Below are 15494 nucleotides of genomic sequence, written 5' to 3'. Positions count from 1 at the left end.
ACTGCAGGCTGCGTTGCTGTTCTGACACTGGCGGTTCTTTTTCGTCGACGCTGCTGGGACTTCGGAGCTTCAGCAGTGGATTCGGAAGTCGGTCGCCGGTTCCGCGGCACTCTCGTGCAGTCCTTGGCTCAGGGTTCTCACCTTGCTCCGGTCAGCATTTGACACCTCATTTCTTTCGCATGAAGGCTCTGTTATGTGGGAATATCTTCTTCATTTCACTAGCAGGGCAACATTTGTTGCCATTTGAGTTCCAGCTGCTGACCCCCAGCCTAGACCTGACCCTAAACTCCACTCCAAAGTAACTGTCAAAAGCCAAAATTTAATCTTCCAACCCCGCACCTGCTCCTTCCCTAGTCTTCCGGACCCACTATGTCTTGGTTGTGATTATTGTAGCATCCTTATGGTCTCTTCGCTTACCCTTAAGGTATTCCCAAAACAGCAGCCCCAGCGATCCTCTTATAACAGGCCATATCATGACACCCTGGTGCTCAGATCCTCCAAAACTTTCCCATCTTACTCTTTTTTTAAAAAAAAATTATTTATTGTTGGCTGCGTTGGGTCTTTGTTGCTGCACGTGGGCTTTCTCTAGTTGTGGCGAGCAGGGGGCACTCTTCATTGCGGTGCGTGGGCTTCTCATTGAGGTGGCCTCTCGTTGCGGAGCATGGGCTCTAGGCACGTGGGCTTCAGTAGTTGTGGCTCTTGGGCTGTAGAGCGCAGGCTCAGTAGTTGTGGCGCACAGATTTAGTTGCCCCACGGCATGTGGGATCTTCCCGGACCAGGGCGTGGACCCGTGTTCCCTGCATTGGCAGGTGGATTCTTAATCAGTGCGCCACCAGGGGAGCCCTCGGTGGCTACTCTTGTGGAGACTGGGCTCTAGGCATGTGGGCTTCTGTAGTTGTGGCACGTGGGCTCAGTAGTTGCGGCTTGCCAGCTCTAGAGCGCCGGCTCAGTAGTTGTGGCACAAGGGCTTAGTTGCTCTGCGGCATGTGGGATCTACCCAGACCAGGGATCGAACCCATGTACCCGGCATTGGCAGGCGATTCTTAACCACTGCACCACCAGGGAGGTCCCCTATCTTACTCTTTGTAAAAGACAAAGTCCTTGGGTTAGCCAACAGGACCCTATACAATCTAACTTCTCTTAACCTCCTTGACGTCATCCTCTATTTTGTTAGCCTCCAATCCCTTCATTCCTGTCCCAGTTACCCTGGCCTTCTGGAATGTATTTCTCCCATATAGCCTCATGGCTCAGTCTCACATTTCTGTGTGCCCCTCCAAACACACTTCATATCCTCCTTTACTGCTTTATTTATTTTTTTCTCCTTAACGCTTATTATCAGATATAGTATGTACTTCGCTTTTTATCTGTTTATTGTTTGTTTCCCCACTGGAAGGCAAGCCCCAAGAAAGCAGGAATTTTTGTCTGTTTTGTTCTCAGCTGAATCCCCAGCACATTGAAATAGAGCCTGAATTCTCATAGGTACATACAAAACATTTGTTGAATGAATGAAACTTTTGATATTAAGTTATTCCAACCTCATTTATTCAAACGCTTGTTGAGAGTTTTCTATGAGCTAGATGTTGTCTTAGGCATTGGAATACAGTGGTAAACAAGACAGACAGGGAATCTCTAGTAGAGTGTTTTTTACTCTAGTGAAGGAGAGTGTAATAAACAAGTCAACAGGAGGAGAAATAAAACAGGAATATATATTGGGTGAATGATAGGGGAGGAACATTAGTCAGGGTGGTAAGAGAAAGCCTCTGAAGAAATGACATTTGACCTAAGACCTGACTGATGAGAAGGGGATGGCCATGCAAAGAGCTGGGGAAGAGTGTTCCAGGCAGAGGAAACAGCAGAGGCCCTGAGGCAGGACTGAGCTTGCTGTATAGGAGGAACAGGAAAAAGGATAGTATGGCTGTAGTCCAGTGAACAAGGGGGACAGTGGTATCAGAGGAGGAGGAGGAAGAGTAGGAGGAGAGAGATTTTTCTTGCCTGAGATCACACAGCTCATCAGTGGTATTTACTCATTTAGACTACAAATACTGAGCACCAGCTCTGTGTCAGGCCTCATGCCAGGCTCTGGAGCTTCCAATGCAATAGATGACTGATGTTTGTGAGTGCTTTATAGTTTATGAAGCACCTTTAACATATATTATAATGTTTAATCCTCAGGGTGGTTCTCTTATGATAGATTCTTATTTGACGAAAAAGACAGAGAGGTGAAGGTTTTTATCAGGGTCACACAGCTAGTTAGTGACAGAGCCCAGTCACCGGTGTGCTTGAACACACCAGTCTTCAGACTGCAAATCCATGTCTTTTTGCCAATACCAGATGACCAGCCTAAAAACCGATGACTATATGTTACTTATTTATCTTAAAGAAGATTTCTAGTTACTCATATTTGCATAGCATGAGTTGTTCAGGTAGAAATACCGAGGGATAGAGGGCATTTTTGTCAAAGTCCCAGAACTCAAGCATATGTATTTTTTTAAGCCCAGTGGAGCAAATCTTGAGAATGGGATACTTAAGATGCTATACATTATTGGAAATAATAATAAATAATCCCCAGTTCCTCACTCCCAATCCAATTAGATGCTCAAAATAACTTCCATTTATTCTCCAATGAATGCTGTTACGATTTGTCCCTTGTGTCACTGAGGCAGAGTCCTGAGCTACAGTACTGAGTGTCTGAACAGCCCATGTCACCATTTTTCTGCTTTGTGTAAATGCTTCTTATTGGGATCCAGCAGTGCAAGTGATGCCTTGTATTTGTGGGGCTGGCTTTTTTCTTCCCTGTGGAAAATGAGAACCACTTCTCAACATGTTCTACTATGTATTGTTGCTATGGGAGAAGAACAATCCCAGGGAAATTGCTTTGTGAAGGGACAGGAATTGGCCACAGTTCAGCAAACATTTCAGTTGAATAAACACTGATTGTGTGTGTTCTTGGGCATGCAAACCCACACTATAGAGCTTTTTATTTGTTATTTATTTTTAAAATTTTATTTATTTATTTATTTATATATATATATATCTATATATATATTTTTTGGCTGTGTTGGGTCTTTGTTGCTGTGCGCAGGCTTTTCTCTAGTTGTGATGAGTGGGGGCTACTCTTCATTGTGGTGAGCGGGCTTCTCATTGTGGTGGCTTCTCTTGTTCTAGGCACGCAGGCTTCAGTAGTTGCAGCACGTGGGCTCAGTAGTTGCAGCACGTGGGCTCAGTAGTTGTGGCATGCGGGCTCAGTAGTTGTGGCTTGTGGCCTCTAGAGTACAGGCTCAGTAGTTGTGGCACACGGTTGTAGTTGCTCCTCGGCATGTGGGATCTTCCCGGAACAGGGCTCGAACCTGTGTCCCCTGCATTGGCAGGCGGATTCTTTTTTTTTTTTTTTTTTTTGCGGTACGCAGGCCTCTTACTGTTGTGGCCTCTCTGTTGTGGAGCACAGGCTCCGGACGCGCAGGCTCAGCGGCCATGGCTCACGGGCCCAGCTGCTCCACAGCATGTGGGATCTTCCCGGACCAGGGCATGAACCCACGTCCCCTGCATCGGCAGGCGGATCCTCAACCACTGCGCCACCAGGGAAGCCCTGGCAGGCGGATTCTTAACCATTGCGCCACCAGGCAAGTCCTACAGAGCTTTTTAGTAAAATATGGTTCCTACTCTCAGGTAGATTAAATTCTGGAGATGAAAGTATCTACTTATACATAATATCAGAGAGTATATGTTAACTGCTGTAATGGAAGTGACAAGTGTTTTGATTGTGCCCAGGACTTAATTTATAGAGGTGACTGAATGATGACACAGGAGTTCAATACCATTGAAAGTTTTATTATGTGCAGTTCCCAAGAGGCCCATGCAAGGCCATATGGGGAAGCCTAAGGTTGGTTAGGAGGCAGAAGGTGTGAGGGGAGGACATTGCCCAGAGCCTTTATTGTGGTTTCCACAGGAAGGAATGGGTGAGGCCAGGTAAGAGGTTGGGTTGACTAGTTTGAATAATTTCAGCAGGGCTCTGGGCCATAGGAGTGGTCCCTAGTTTTCTGGTACCTGGCCCTAGGGTGATTTAGGGTAGTGAGAATATTGGTTTGGTGTATGAGAGTCCATAAAAGAGGTGGTTAGGGATTGGTTTGGATTGGTTGGTTTGCATATGAAAGGTGTGCTTGAAGGCAGGTGGTTTTCTATCCCTAGGAATTAGCAAACCCTGAGAGGGGCAGTTCCATCCTGGTCTGCAAGGTCCCAAGATGTCAAAGCTTCATAAAATAAAACGGAAAATTAAAACAAAACAAAACAAAACATGAGTAATACAACAACCAAGGCTAGTGTGCATAGGGTGGGATGAAGAAGCCACAGTTGTGGGGATCATGATGGTTTCTGCGTTACCCCATATGATGCTTTCTACTTCTCAGCTCTGCAAACACATCTCCAGCTGTTACAAGTGGCCATAGATTAGGTTTTACTAACAGGATATGAACAAGTGTTATTTGATTCGAACCTGAGATTAATCCAGAACAGCATGGGTGCTCCTGAGGGAAATTGTGAAAAACAGCTGCCTGTAGAAAACGACTTGCCTTCACTCTGCGGGGGTACATCTTTGCTACAATCGTAGTCTATTTCTCAGGCTGGGTCATTTTTATTACAGTGTCTTCAGGGCTGCATACAGGGAAGCAGTGTCTTCAGGAGATGCCAAGTTTTAATAAAGTGACTTTCCAAGGACAGATTGAGGGTATAGTGGAGTTTGCTGATCATAGATTGGGATTTCCAGAGGATTTTGAGAGGAGGAGGATTAGACTGGAATCAAGTAGAGCTTCCCAACTTTTTCCATGTCATACATAGCCCACTTAAAAAATGAGCATATCTGTATGGCAAGTTAGAGTAAACAGATAAGACTGCTTCTTCTCATCACTCTAGTGGCAGTCTAGGGATTTCAACCATTTTAGGTCCTGCCAAGTTGCCTTGGGGAAGGAGGGGTGGATATTCAGAGCGATATGATGTGCAACGGATGACTATGATGTTCTGGACCTGGATTATGTCTGAGGCAAGCAGGATGGAGATTAACCCCAATAATCTCTGAGAAGATAAACAGGCAGTCAGTTAAAGCTGTGAGGTACTCAGCTTGACATCAACTGCTCCATTCTGCACCCATGACCTATGTGACCTTAGGTAAATTATTTCACATTTATGAGTCTGCTTCTTCATCTGTAAGTGAGAAAATGATACCCATCTTAAATGGTGGTTGTGAAGATTAACCAAAACAATCTCCATAAACTACTTAGCACATTGCCTGGCACATAATAAATGGTAGTTGTTACCAGTTTATTCTGAAAGCTACATTTTCCTGGTAATTTAACAAATTGATACAACGTTTTAGTCTCCGTCTTGGTGAAGACTCTATCACCTAAATCCTGTTTTTTTTAAAAAAATTTATTTTATTTATTTATTTTTGTCTGTGTTGGGTCTTCGTTGCTGCATGTGGGCTTTCTCTAGTTGCGGCGAGTGGGGGCTACTCTTTGTCGCAGTGTGCGGGCTTCTCATTGCGGTGGCCTCTCTTTGTCGTGGAGCACAGGCTTGTGGCTCTCAGGTTCTAGAGTGCAGTCTCAGTAGTTGTGGTGCATGGGCTTAGTTGCTCTGCAGCATGTGGGATCTTCCCAGACCAGGGCTCGAACCCGTGTCCCCTGCATTGGCAGGTGGATTCTTAACCACTGCACCACCAGGGAAGCCCCCTAAATCCTGCTTTTTTAGAACCAGTTTTAGATCCCACAATTCCTAGAACCAGTTTCAGTTAATAGTCTGTGCATTTGATTATGGATCAGAGTGATGTAGTCTAGTTTAATGTATCTAAGGAAATCTAGAGTGACCTAAAATGATCGATGAAGTTCCACCATCTCTACTGAAGGATTGCCAAGAAATCTGTATAGATATTGAACTGGCATAGTAGTTTAAGTCACATGAAATCAACAGGATTTACTTAGGACCTACTACATTATGTGCCAGTGTCTTAGTCCATTTGGGCTGCTATAACAAAATACCATAGATTGAGTAGATTAAATAACAAACATTTATTTCTCATAGTTCTGGAGGCTGGAATGTCCAAGATTGAAGTGCTGGCAGCTCTGGTGTCTGGTGGGGACCTTCTTCCTGGTTCATAGATAGCCATCTCCCTCTGTCCTCACATGGCAGAGAGGGTGAGGGAGCTAGCTCTCTTAGGGTCTGTTTTATAAGGGCATTAATCCCATTAATGAGGGCACCACCCTGATCACCTATTTGCCTCCCAAAGGGCCCACCTCTTTTTTTTTTTTTCCTTTTTTTTTTTTTTTTTTTTTTTTTTTTTTTTGCGGTATGCGGGCCTCTCACTGCTGTGGCCTCTCCCGCTGCGGAGCACAGGCCCCGGACGCGCAGGCCCAGCGGCCATGGCTCACGGGCTTAGTCGCTCCGCGGCATGTGGGATCCTCCCGGACCAGGGCACGAACCCGTGTCCCCTGCATCAGCAGGCGGACTCCCAACCACTGCGCCACCAGGGAAGCCCCGGGCCCACCTCTTAATAGCATCACAGTGGGGTTTAGGATTTCAGCATTTTAATTTTGGGAGGACACAAGCAGTCTGTTTCAGCCAGGCATTGTACTATACTCCCTAACCTACAGTACTTTAATGACTCCCCATCGTTTGCAGGACAAAGTTAAATGTCCCACTGTGGTGTAAGAGGCCCATTATAATCTGACTCTTTCCCTCTCCACTTCCTTCTTCTGATATTTTCCCAAGCACCTTGTGCTCCACCCATATTGAAAGGACTTCAGCGCTGTGGTTTGTTCCCCGACTGGGGCATCTTTTCATACCTTTTAACCTTTACCTTTAATGCCCTTCCACCATATTACCTTGTCCATTTGACATACTTCTTGAAGTTTCACCTCAAGTATCAGCCACAGTATTACTTACTGTGCAGAAAAAAGTTGATAAAGCAGGACTGAGAGTGCTATCCTTTGAAAATCCTGCTTTCAAGGTTGGCCTTTGGCTAGCATCTGGGAATTTGGATTTCAAGAGGGTTCCTAACTACCCTAACATATAGGAGTGGATCACTGAGCCTAAACTGTGCTAGCAATATGGTTTATGCTAAACACCTGCCTTCCTTCTGGGAGTCTGAAATTTTGGTACATGGTAGGCAGAGAGTGCCTACATGACTAACCCCTGATAAAAACCCTGGATTCCTAGGCTCTGGCAAGTTTCCCTGGTAGACAACACTTCACAAGTGGTATTATAGTCATGCTGGAGGAATTTATTATATTCTGTGTGACTCCACTGGGAAGGGACTCTTGGATGCTTGTGCCTGGTTTCCTTTGGACCTTGCCCCATGCACCCTTTCCCTTCGCTGATTTTTATTTGTATCTTTTGGCTATAATATATCATAGCTGTGAGTGCAATTATACTCTGAGTCCTGTGAGGTCTTCTAGTGAATCACTGAACCTGGGAACCCCTGACACACCTACTAGATGAAATTCTCCTTGACTTCTCCTCTCTTCTAGGAAGAAGTAAACAACTCATTTCTCCATGCTCCTATCACCCTTTCTACTGCTTTTTCCTTATTTAAAAAATATTTTAAGTTCATATTTAATACATATAAAACATTACATATAAATTATAAAGAATGAAAATATAATGAACACTCATGAAGTCATCATCCAATCTGAGTTAGAACATTATCTATCACCCCATCTCTTTCTAACCATTATTTTGAATTTTGTATATGTAATTTCCTTGCTTTAAAAAAATTATAGGGACTTCCCTGGTGGTCCAGTGGGTAAGACTCTGTGCTCCCAATATAGGGGACCTGGGTTTGACCCCTGGTCGGGGAACTAGATCCCGCTTGCATGCCACAACGAAGAGTCTGTGTGCCGCAACGAAGATCCCGCCTGCTGCAACTAAGACCCGGCGCAGCCAAAAATAAATAAATAAATAAATAAATAAATAAATTACTTATATGCCTAAACAACATATTGTTTAATTTTGTTTGTGTTTGAGCTTCATAAGCATGGTATCATACTGTTTGTATTTTTTTCTGTGATTTTCCTTTTTCATTCAACACTAAGTTTCTAAGATCTATGTTGTTGCAGGCAACTATGGTTCATTCATTTTCACCGTGGGTTAATATTTTACTGTGTGGATATACCATAATTGCCTTATCTTTTCTACTATTGATGGACATTTGAGATGTTTCCAGTTTTTGCTATAGTGAGCAGAGCTACTATTAACATTCTTATAATTATCTCCTGGGGCACTTGGGCAGGAGCTTCTTAGGGTTCACACCTAGGAGTTGAATTGTCAGGTGGTAGGGTATATGAATGTTACACTTTATAAGCTAATGCCAAATTGTTTTCTAAAGTGGTTGTATCAATTTATATTCTCATCAGCAAACTGTAAGCTTTTCCATTGATTTTCATTCTCTCCAGCACTTGGTACTGTCCGACTTCTTTAGCTTTTGCCAACCTAGTTGGTGTAAATGATGTTAGAAGTATGTTACACCTTCTCATCTATCCTTAATTTTGCCCTACTTTTAAATTCATTAAGCATTTATTAAGCATCCTCCATGAAGTAGATATTTTTTAGGTATTAGGGAATTTAATGTCTTTTTTTCTTTATATGCCTTTTTTTTTGGTCCACATCACGCGGCTTGTGGGATCTTAGTTCTCTGACCAGGGATCGAACCCAGGCCCCCTGCATTGGGAGCTCAGGGTGTTACCCACTGGACCACCAGGGAAATCTCCTCTCTTGATTTCTTGTTAATTTCTTATTAATTTATTGTGATCAGAGAATACACTGTATAAGACTTCAGTCTTTTGAAGACTGTTGAGATTTGTTTTACAGCCCAGCATGTGGTCAATTTGGTGAACATTTCATTTGTATTTGAAAAGAATGCATATTTTGCAGTTGATAGGTATAGTGTTGTATAAATATTCAATTATGTCAATGTAATTGATAGTGTATTCAGATCTTCTATATCCTTACTGAGTTTTGACTAGTTCTCAATTACTGAGGGGCGTGTGTGTGTTCAAGTCTCTAACAATGATTGTGGATTTGTCTACTTTTCTTTTTTTTAATAAATTTATTTATTTTATTTATTTATATTTGGCTGTGATGGGTCTTTGCAGCTGCGTGGTCTTTCTCTAGTTGCGGCGTGCGGGGGCCACTCCTCACTGCGGTGCGCGATCTTCTTATTGCAATGACCTCTCCTGTTGCAGAGCATGTGCTCTAGGCACACGAGCTTCAGTAGTTGTGGCACGTGGCCTCAGTAGTTGTGGCTCATGGGCTCCAGAGTGCAGGCTCAGTAGTTGTGGTGCACGGGCTTAGCCGCTCCGCAGCTTGTGGAATCCTCCTGGACCAGGGCTCGAACCCTTGTCCCCTGCATTGGTAAACGGACTCCCAACCACTGCGCCACCAGGGAAGCCCTACTTTTCTTTTTGGTTCTGTTATTTTTTGCTTCTTATATTTCTTTTTTAAAAAAATTAATTATTTCTTATTTTTGGCTGCTTTGGGTCTTAGTTGTGGCGGGTGGGCTCCAGGGTGCACGGGCTCTGTAGTTGTGGCATGCGGGCTCCAGAGTGCATGGGCTCTGTGGTTTATGGCACATGGGCTCTCTAGTTGAGGTGCGTGGGCTTAGTTGCCCCGTGGCATGTGGGATCTTAGTTCCCTGACCAGGGATTGAACCCACGTCCCCTGCATTGGAAGGCAGATTCTTTACCACTGGACCACCAGGTCCAGTGCCGGTCTTCCCGGACCAGGGCACGAACCCGTGTCCCCTCCATTGGCAGGCAGACTCTCAACCACTGCGCCACCAGGGAAGCCCCCTCTCTGAGATTAAAAAAAAATTTTTTTATTGAAGTATAGTTGATTTACAATGTTGTGTTAATTTCTACTGTACAGCAAAGTGATTCAGTTACACATATATATACATTCTTTTTCATGTTCTTTTCTATTATGTTTTATCACAGGATATTGAGTACAGTTCCCTGTGCTATACAGTAGGACTTTGTTGTTTATCTGTTCTCTATAAAATAGTTTACATCTGCTAATCCCATACTCCCAATCCGTCCCTCCCCACCACCCCCTTGGCAACCACAAGTCTGTTCTTTATGTCTGTGAGTTGTTTCTGTTTTGAAGATAAGTTCATTTGTGTCGTATTTTAGATTCCACATATAGGTGATATCATATGGTATTTATCTTTCTCTTTCTGACTTACTTCACTTAGTATGATAATCTCTAGGTCTGTCTATCCATGTTGCTGCAAATGGCACTATTTCATTTTTTTGTTTTTGTTTTTGTTTGGTACGTGGGCCTCTCCCGTCACAGAGCACAGGCTCCAGACGCACAGGCTCAGCGGCCGTGGCCCACGGGCCCAGCTGCTTCGCGGCATGTGGGATCTTCCTGGACCAGGGCATGAACCCGTGTCCCCTGCATCGGCAGGCGGACTCTCAACCACTGCTCCATCAGGGAAGCCCTCATTTGTTTTTTTATGGCTGATTAGTATTCCATTGTATATATGTACCATATCTTCTTTATCCATTCATCTATTGATGGACACTTAAGTTGTTTCCATGTCTTGGCTATCATAAATAGTATATTTACGATAGCCAACACATGGCTATCATAAGACATAGCCAATAGTATAATTGACCTATAGCACTATATTAGTTCCCAGTATATAACATAGTGATTTGATATTTGGTATATATTTCAAAATGATCACCATGATAAGTCTAGTTACCATCTGTCACCATTTCTTCTATTCTCTTGAACATTTTAATAATAGTTATTTTAAAGTCTCTTTCTGACAATTCTCAATATCTGACTCACTTGGTGTATGTTTGTTTTTGGTTGTACCGCTCGGCTTGCAGGATCTTAGTTCCCCGACCAGGGATTGAACCTGGGTCCTCGGCAGTGAAAGCATGGAGTCCTAGACACTGGACTGCCTGGGAATTCCCTATCTGACTCATTTGTTGAATAGAAATGTATTTCTAGTGTTTGTTTTATTCTTTTTTTTTAGCATGTCTCATAAGTTTTCATTGTATGGGACATTGTGGGGGAAAAAATGTGAGATGTTTTTGTTTATATTATCTTACTCCCAAGAGGGTTTAGATTTTTTCCTGGCAAGAAGATAAGATATTGGCATGTTACCTTGATGCTGTGGATTCTTGGTTTTACTGTGTATTAGGACTGGTCTTCTTCAGTTTTGCCCTTTCTCCTAGGAAAATGATGTTTAAAATATGGATTGGTAGGGACTTCCCTGGCAGTCCAGTGGTTAAGACTCCATGCTTCCAATGAAAGGGGCATGGGTTTGATCCCTGGTTGGGGAACTAGGATCCTGTATGCCGTGTGGCCAAAAAAAAAAAAAAAAAAAGGATTGGTAATCTCTTTATCTTCTGCTCAATCCTTCAGTGAATCTAAGCTGTTCTAAAAAACAGTTTATCTAAAAATATGGTTTGTGAGGGAGTTCCCTGGTGGTCTAGTGGTTAGGATTCTGCAGTTTCGCTGCTGTGGCCCGGGTTCAATCCCTGGTCAGGGAACTGAGATCCCACAAGCCAATGTGGTGTATGGGCCAAAAAAAAAAAAAAAATCAATGTATATGGTTTGTGGTCTGGTGATGGTCCATGAGCTCTTCTTAACTATCTATATACTAAGGTAGTAAGTAGAGAAATTGAGGGGAAGCATCTATAAGTTTTTTTTAGCAAATTTGTTGTTGCCACAGTATCCAGTGGCACAATCAGTGGGTTGTCAGGGTATAGTCCATTTCACATGTTGTTGGACTTTTGTGGTGAAGTACATGTGGTACAAGCTGCACACTAGTCATGCACACTAAGACCAGGCTGTAAGGGTTGGAAATTAACACACAAAACAAATCTTGTCCTCCGTCACATATAGTTTGAGATGCATTGGTGGCTTTTTTGTGGTGATGTGTAGCTTTTATCTCTATTGGCTGTTTTCCTTTAACTGTAAGTTATATCTAAACACTTAGTGTATTTAAGTTAAACATGCTGGCTAGACTACATCTTAGGAAATGTTGTATGATTCATGTTGAATCACATCTGAAAAATGTAATAACATAATATCTGGTTATTTCACCAATAGTGAAGCTAAGATTGACCACTGGATTATGGTGGTAGCAGTTTGATCTCTCCATTATGTACTTTTTTCCTCCCTTGTGATCAGAAAGTATCTTTGTGGTGTTTTTTGGCATTCAATGCTTATACAATTCTCTAGCAACCATTCACATAATGGTTTAAACATCAGTTGATAAGCCTTGCTGAGTCAATAATTTAATTTGGATTTGTAAACTTATATTTTATTCCTTCTGTGCTTTATTAGGTGGCATACTACTGTGTGGTAGAGCTTTCCTTCAATTAACTGGGACTATTAAGTTACCCTGAAATGTATTTCCTACTGTGACAGGGGTATAGATGCTTAACTCCTTACTTTTAATTACTAATTTTTTTTTTTTTTTTTAATTTATTTATTTTTTTTGCGGTACGCGGGCCTCTCACTGTTGTGGCCTCTCCCGTTGCGGAGCGCAGGCTCCGGACACGCAGGCTCAGCGGCCATGGCTCACGGGCCCAGCCGCTCCGCGGCACGTGGGATCTTCCCGGACCGGGGCACGAACCCGTGTCCCCTGCATCGGCAGGCGGACTCTCAACCACTGCGCCACCAGGGAAGCCCTAATTACTAATTTTTAAAGTAAGAACTTCTTAAACATCTACTTTGGGCAGAAATGTTTTTTTTTCTGTTTTTTGAAAAGTAGTGTTAGGGAATAATTGATTTTTTTCATTGATTCAAGGTGTTTTAATCTTTAATTAACAGAATCCTTGATTTAATCCTCTCCCGCTTCTGAAACAATCCAAAATGTGTAGGAAAGTTGTAAGCATGGTACAAAGAACCTTTTTTGAACTATTGAGAGGAGTTGCTGATCTGATGTCTCATCCTTCTCAAAACCTTGGTGGTATTTCATACAAACAAGGATAGTCTCCCAAATAACCAAAATACAACCATCAGAATCAGGAAATTAGCTATTTGAATTTTGCCAAATGTCCCCATAATGTCCTTTGTAGCAAAAGGATCCAGTTTATTTGATTTTTTTTTTTTTTGTGGTACGCGGGCCTCTCACTGTTGTGGCCTCTCCCGTTGCGGAGCACAGGCTCCGGACGCGCAGGCTCAGCGGCCATGGCTCACGGGCCCAGCCGCCCTGCGGCATGTGGGATCTTCCCGGACCGGGGCACGAACCCGTGTCCCCTGCATCGGCAGGCGGATTCTCAACCACTGCACCACCAGGGAAGCCCAAGGATCCAGTTTAGAATCATGTGTTGCTTTTAGTTGTCATATGTTTCATTTCTTTCCCTCTGAAACAGTTCCTTAGACTTTCATTATGTTTCATCACCCTGACACTTTTGAAGATTACAGGCCAGTTATTTTATGGAATGTTCTTCAGTTTTAGTTTGGTATTTTCTCAGATTATGCATCTCTAGTAGAAATATTAGAGACGTGATGCTGTGTTATCATTGTATCCTTTCACATAGTGTACAACCTTGATATATCTTATTACTGATGATGCAAAATTAGTCTTGTAGTTTATAATCAATAAGTGTATTGCTTGTAATCAATAAGTATATTGTGGGAAATTACTTTGAAGCCTTGTATAAATATCCTGTTCTTCATCAGACTTTATTCATTTATATACAAATGGGCTCATGGTTTCCTATTTTATTCAGTGGGTTATAATCAGTTCCTATTATTTATTTTGATGCTCAGATTTTCCCAGATTTGGCCAGTGGGAGTCCCTTTGAGCTGGCTCCTTTGTCCTTTTCACAGTTTGCTCATTTTTTTTTTGCTTTTTGGCATAACAAGATGCTCCAGGCTCATCTCGTACCCTACCTGTTCCAGCCATATAATGGAATGGAGTCAGCCATTTCTCCAAAGAATCTTAGATCATTTTCGTGGAGAATGGTATTTAGTAGCCACAGACTGGGCACTGGGTGTGCTTATTGTCATTGGGGTGTTGGTGCTCCCTGGCCTTCTCAGTAAACAGAGCTAGGGCACTAATACATCCCATGGTGTTTTACCTTTTCTTACCCTGTTCAGACTCTGTATCCCAAAATGGGCTGCCCCTCCTTGGGGGAAACTTCCTCACTCCAGTCAGGCTCTGACATCTCAAGCTGGGCTGGCCCCCTTTGTGGACAAACTGCTCACACTGGTCAGGCTCTGATACTTTGCTCTAGGCTGCTGTTCTGCCAGGATGTTCTTTTTACCCCATTATGGATTCTACTCTCCTCACCTGGCAACTCTCTCACATGGACACTCTCCTTACCCCTTCAAAGGCTCCATCATTACATTCTTGGTTTGTGTAGCTCTTCTCATCCCAGGTACAAATGCCTATCTTGTTTTGTACCAACTAATTGCTTTAGAACTGAATTGTTCAGGAAAGGAGGGGAAAGATGGTGGATGGAATGGAAGAGGGTGAAGGGAAAAGGAATTATTCTTTTTGAGCCTCAAACATTCATAAATCTGGCCTCTGATTGATATCATTCCAACAGTTCTTTTTTCTTTTGCTCCAGATTCATCTTGTGCTTTTCCATGTACCAGACTTTGATTCAGACATTCTTTTAAGGAGCCCTGTGTTGTTTGTTCAGTTTTAGTGGGGAATGATTTTAGACACCACAACCTGGATGATAGAAAACCTTTTGTTAATGTGGAGACATTGCTTCTAGTCCATTTTGGTGGATAGAATTTAAAGATACACATTAAAAATAATTAGTTCATATTGGTATTATCCATTCAATTTTAACATTAGGGTATTTTTATTTGGTTTCCTTATGTATTATTTTTATTTATTTTAAAAAATTTATTTATTTTTAGCTGCATTGGGTCTTCGTTGCTGTGTGCGGGCTTTCTCTCATTGCGGTCAGTGGGGGCTACTCTTCGTTGTGGTGTGCAGGCTTCTCATTATGGTGGCTTCTCTTGTTGCGGAGCACAGGCTCTAGGTGCACGGGCTTGGTAGTTGTGGCTCATGGGCTCTAGAGTGCAGACTCAGTAATTGTGGCACACGGGCTTAGTTCCTCCGCAGCATGTGGGATCTTCCTGGACCAGGGCTCAAACCCATGTCCCCTGCATTGGCAGGCAGATTCTTAACCACTCTGCCACCAGGGAAGTCCCGATTTTTAAGTTATATATATTACATATAATTTAAATAGTATATTTCTCTCATTGAAAATGTTGATTCCTAATATCATTAACATAATTATTTCTTTGCTTTAACCTACGATATAAAGACAGTCTAAAATGATAAATCTGAAATTACTACAAACAATAAAACTCCTGAGGAAAGTTTAAAATATCTTTGTAGATCTTTTTGTTCTTGGATTGTGTCCCACTTAGGATGTGCAATCAAAATACTGTGTTGTAAAGTCTTTGAAGTAATCCTTTCTTTATGTGGTTACCAATTTAAAACTCAGTTTATTTAATTTATT

General features: G+C 42.6%; 1 protein-coding gene across 2 annotated transcripts in view; it reads left to right on the top strand.

The window, feature by feature from the left end:
• The first annotated feature begins 11 nt into the window (after window positions 1-11).
• The window catches only part of UIMC1 (ubiquitin interaction motif containing 1), a 194844-nt gene continuing 179361 nt past the window's right edge, over window positions 12-15494 (top strand). Inside the window, exon 1 of one of the 2 annotated variants that reach the window (XM_067031943.1) lies at window positions 12-150. The gene's annotated coding sequence lies outside the window, so the exon portion shown is untranslated. The remainder of the gene's footprint in view (window positions 151-15494) is intronic. The other variant, XM_067031942.1, reaches the window with a different exon arrangement.

The sequence above is a fragment of the Kogia breviceps genome, chromosome 4 (assembly GCF_026419965.1).
Source record: "Kogia breviceps isolate mKogBre1 chromosome 4, mKogBre1 haplotype 1, whole genome shotgun sequence".
NCBI lineage: Eukaryota > Metazoa > Chordata > Mammalia > Artiodactyla > Physeteridae > Kogia > Kogia breviceps.
This window is presented reverse-complemented; position numbering and strand designations above follow the sequence as displayed.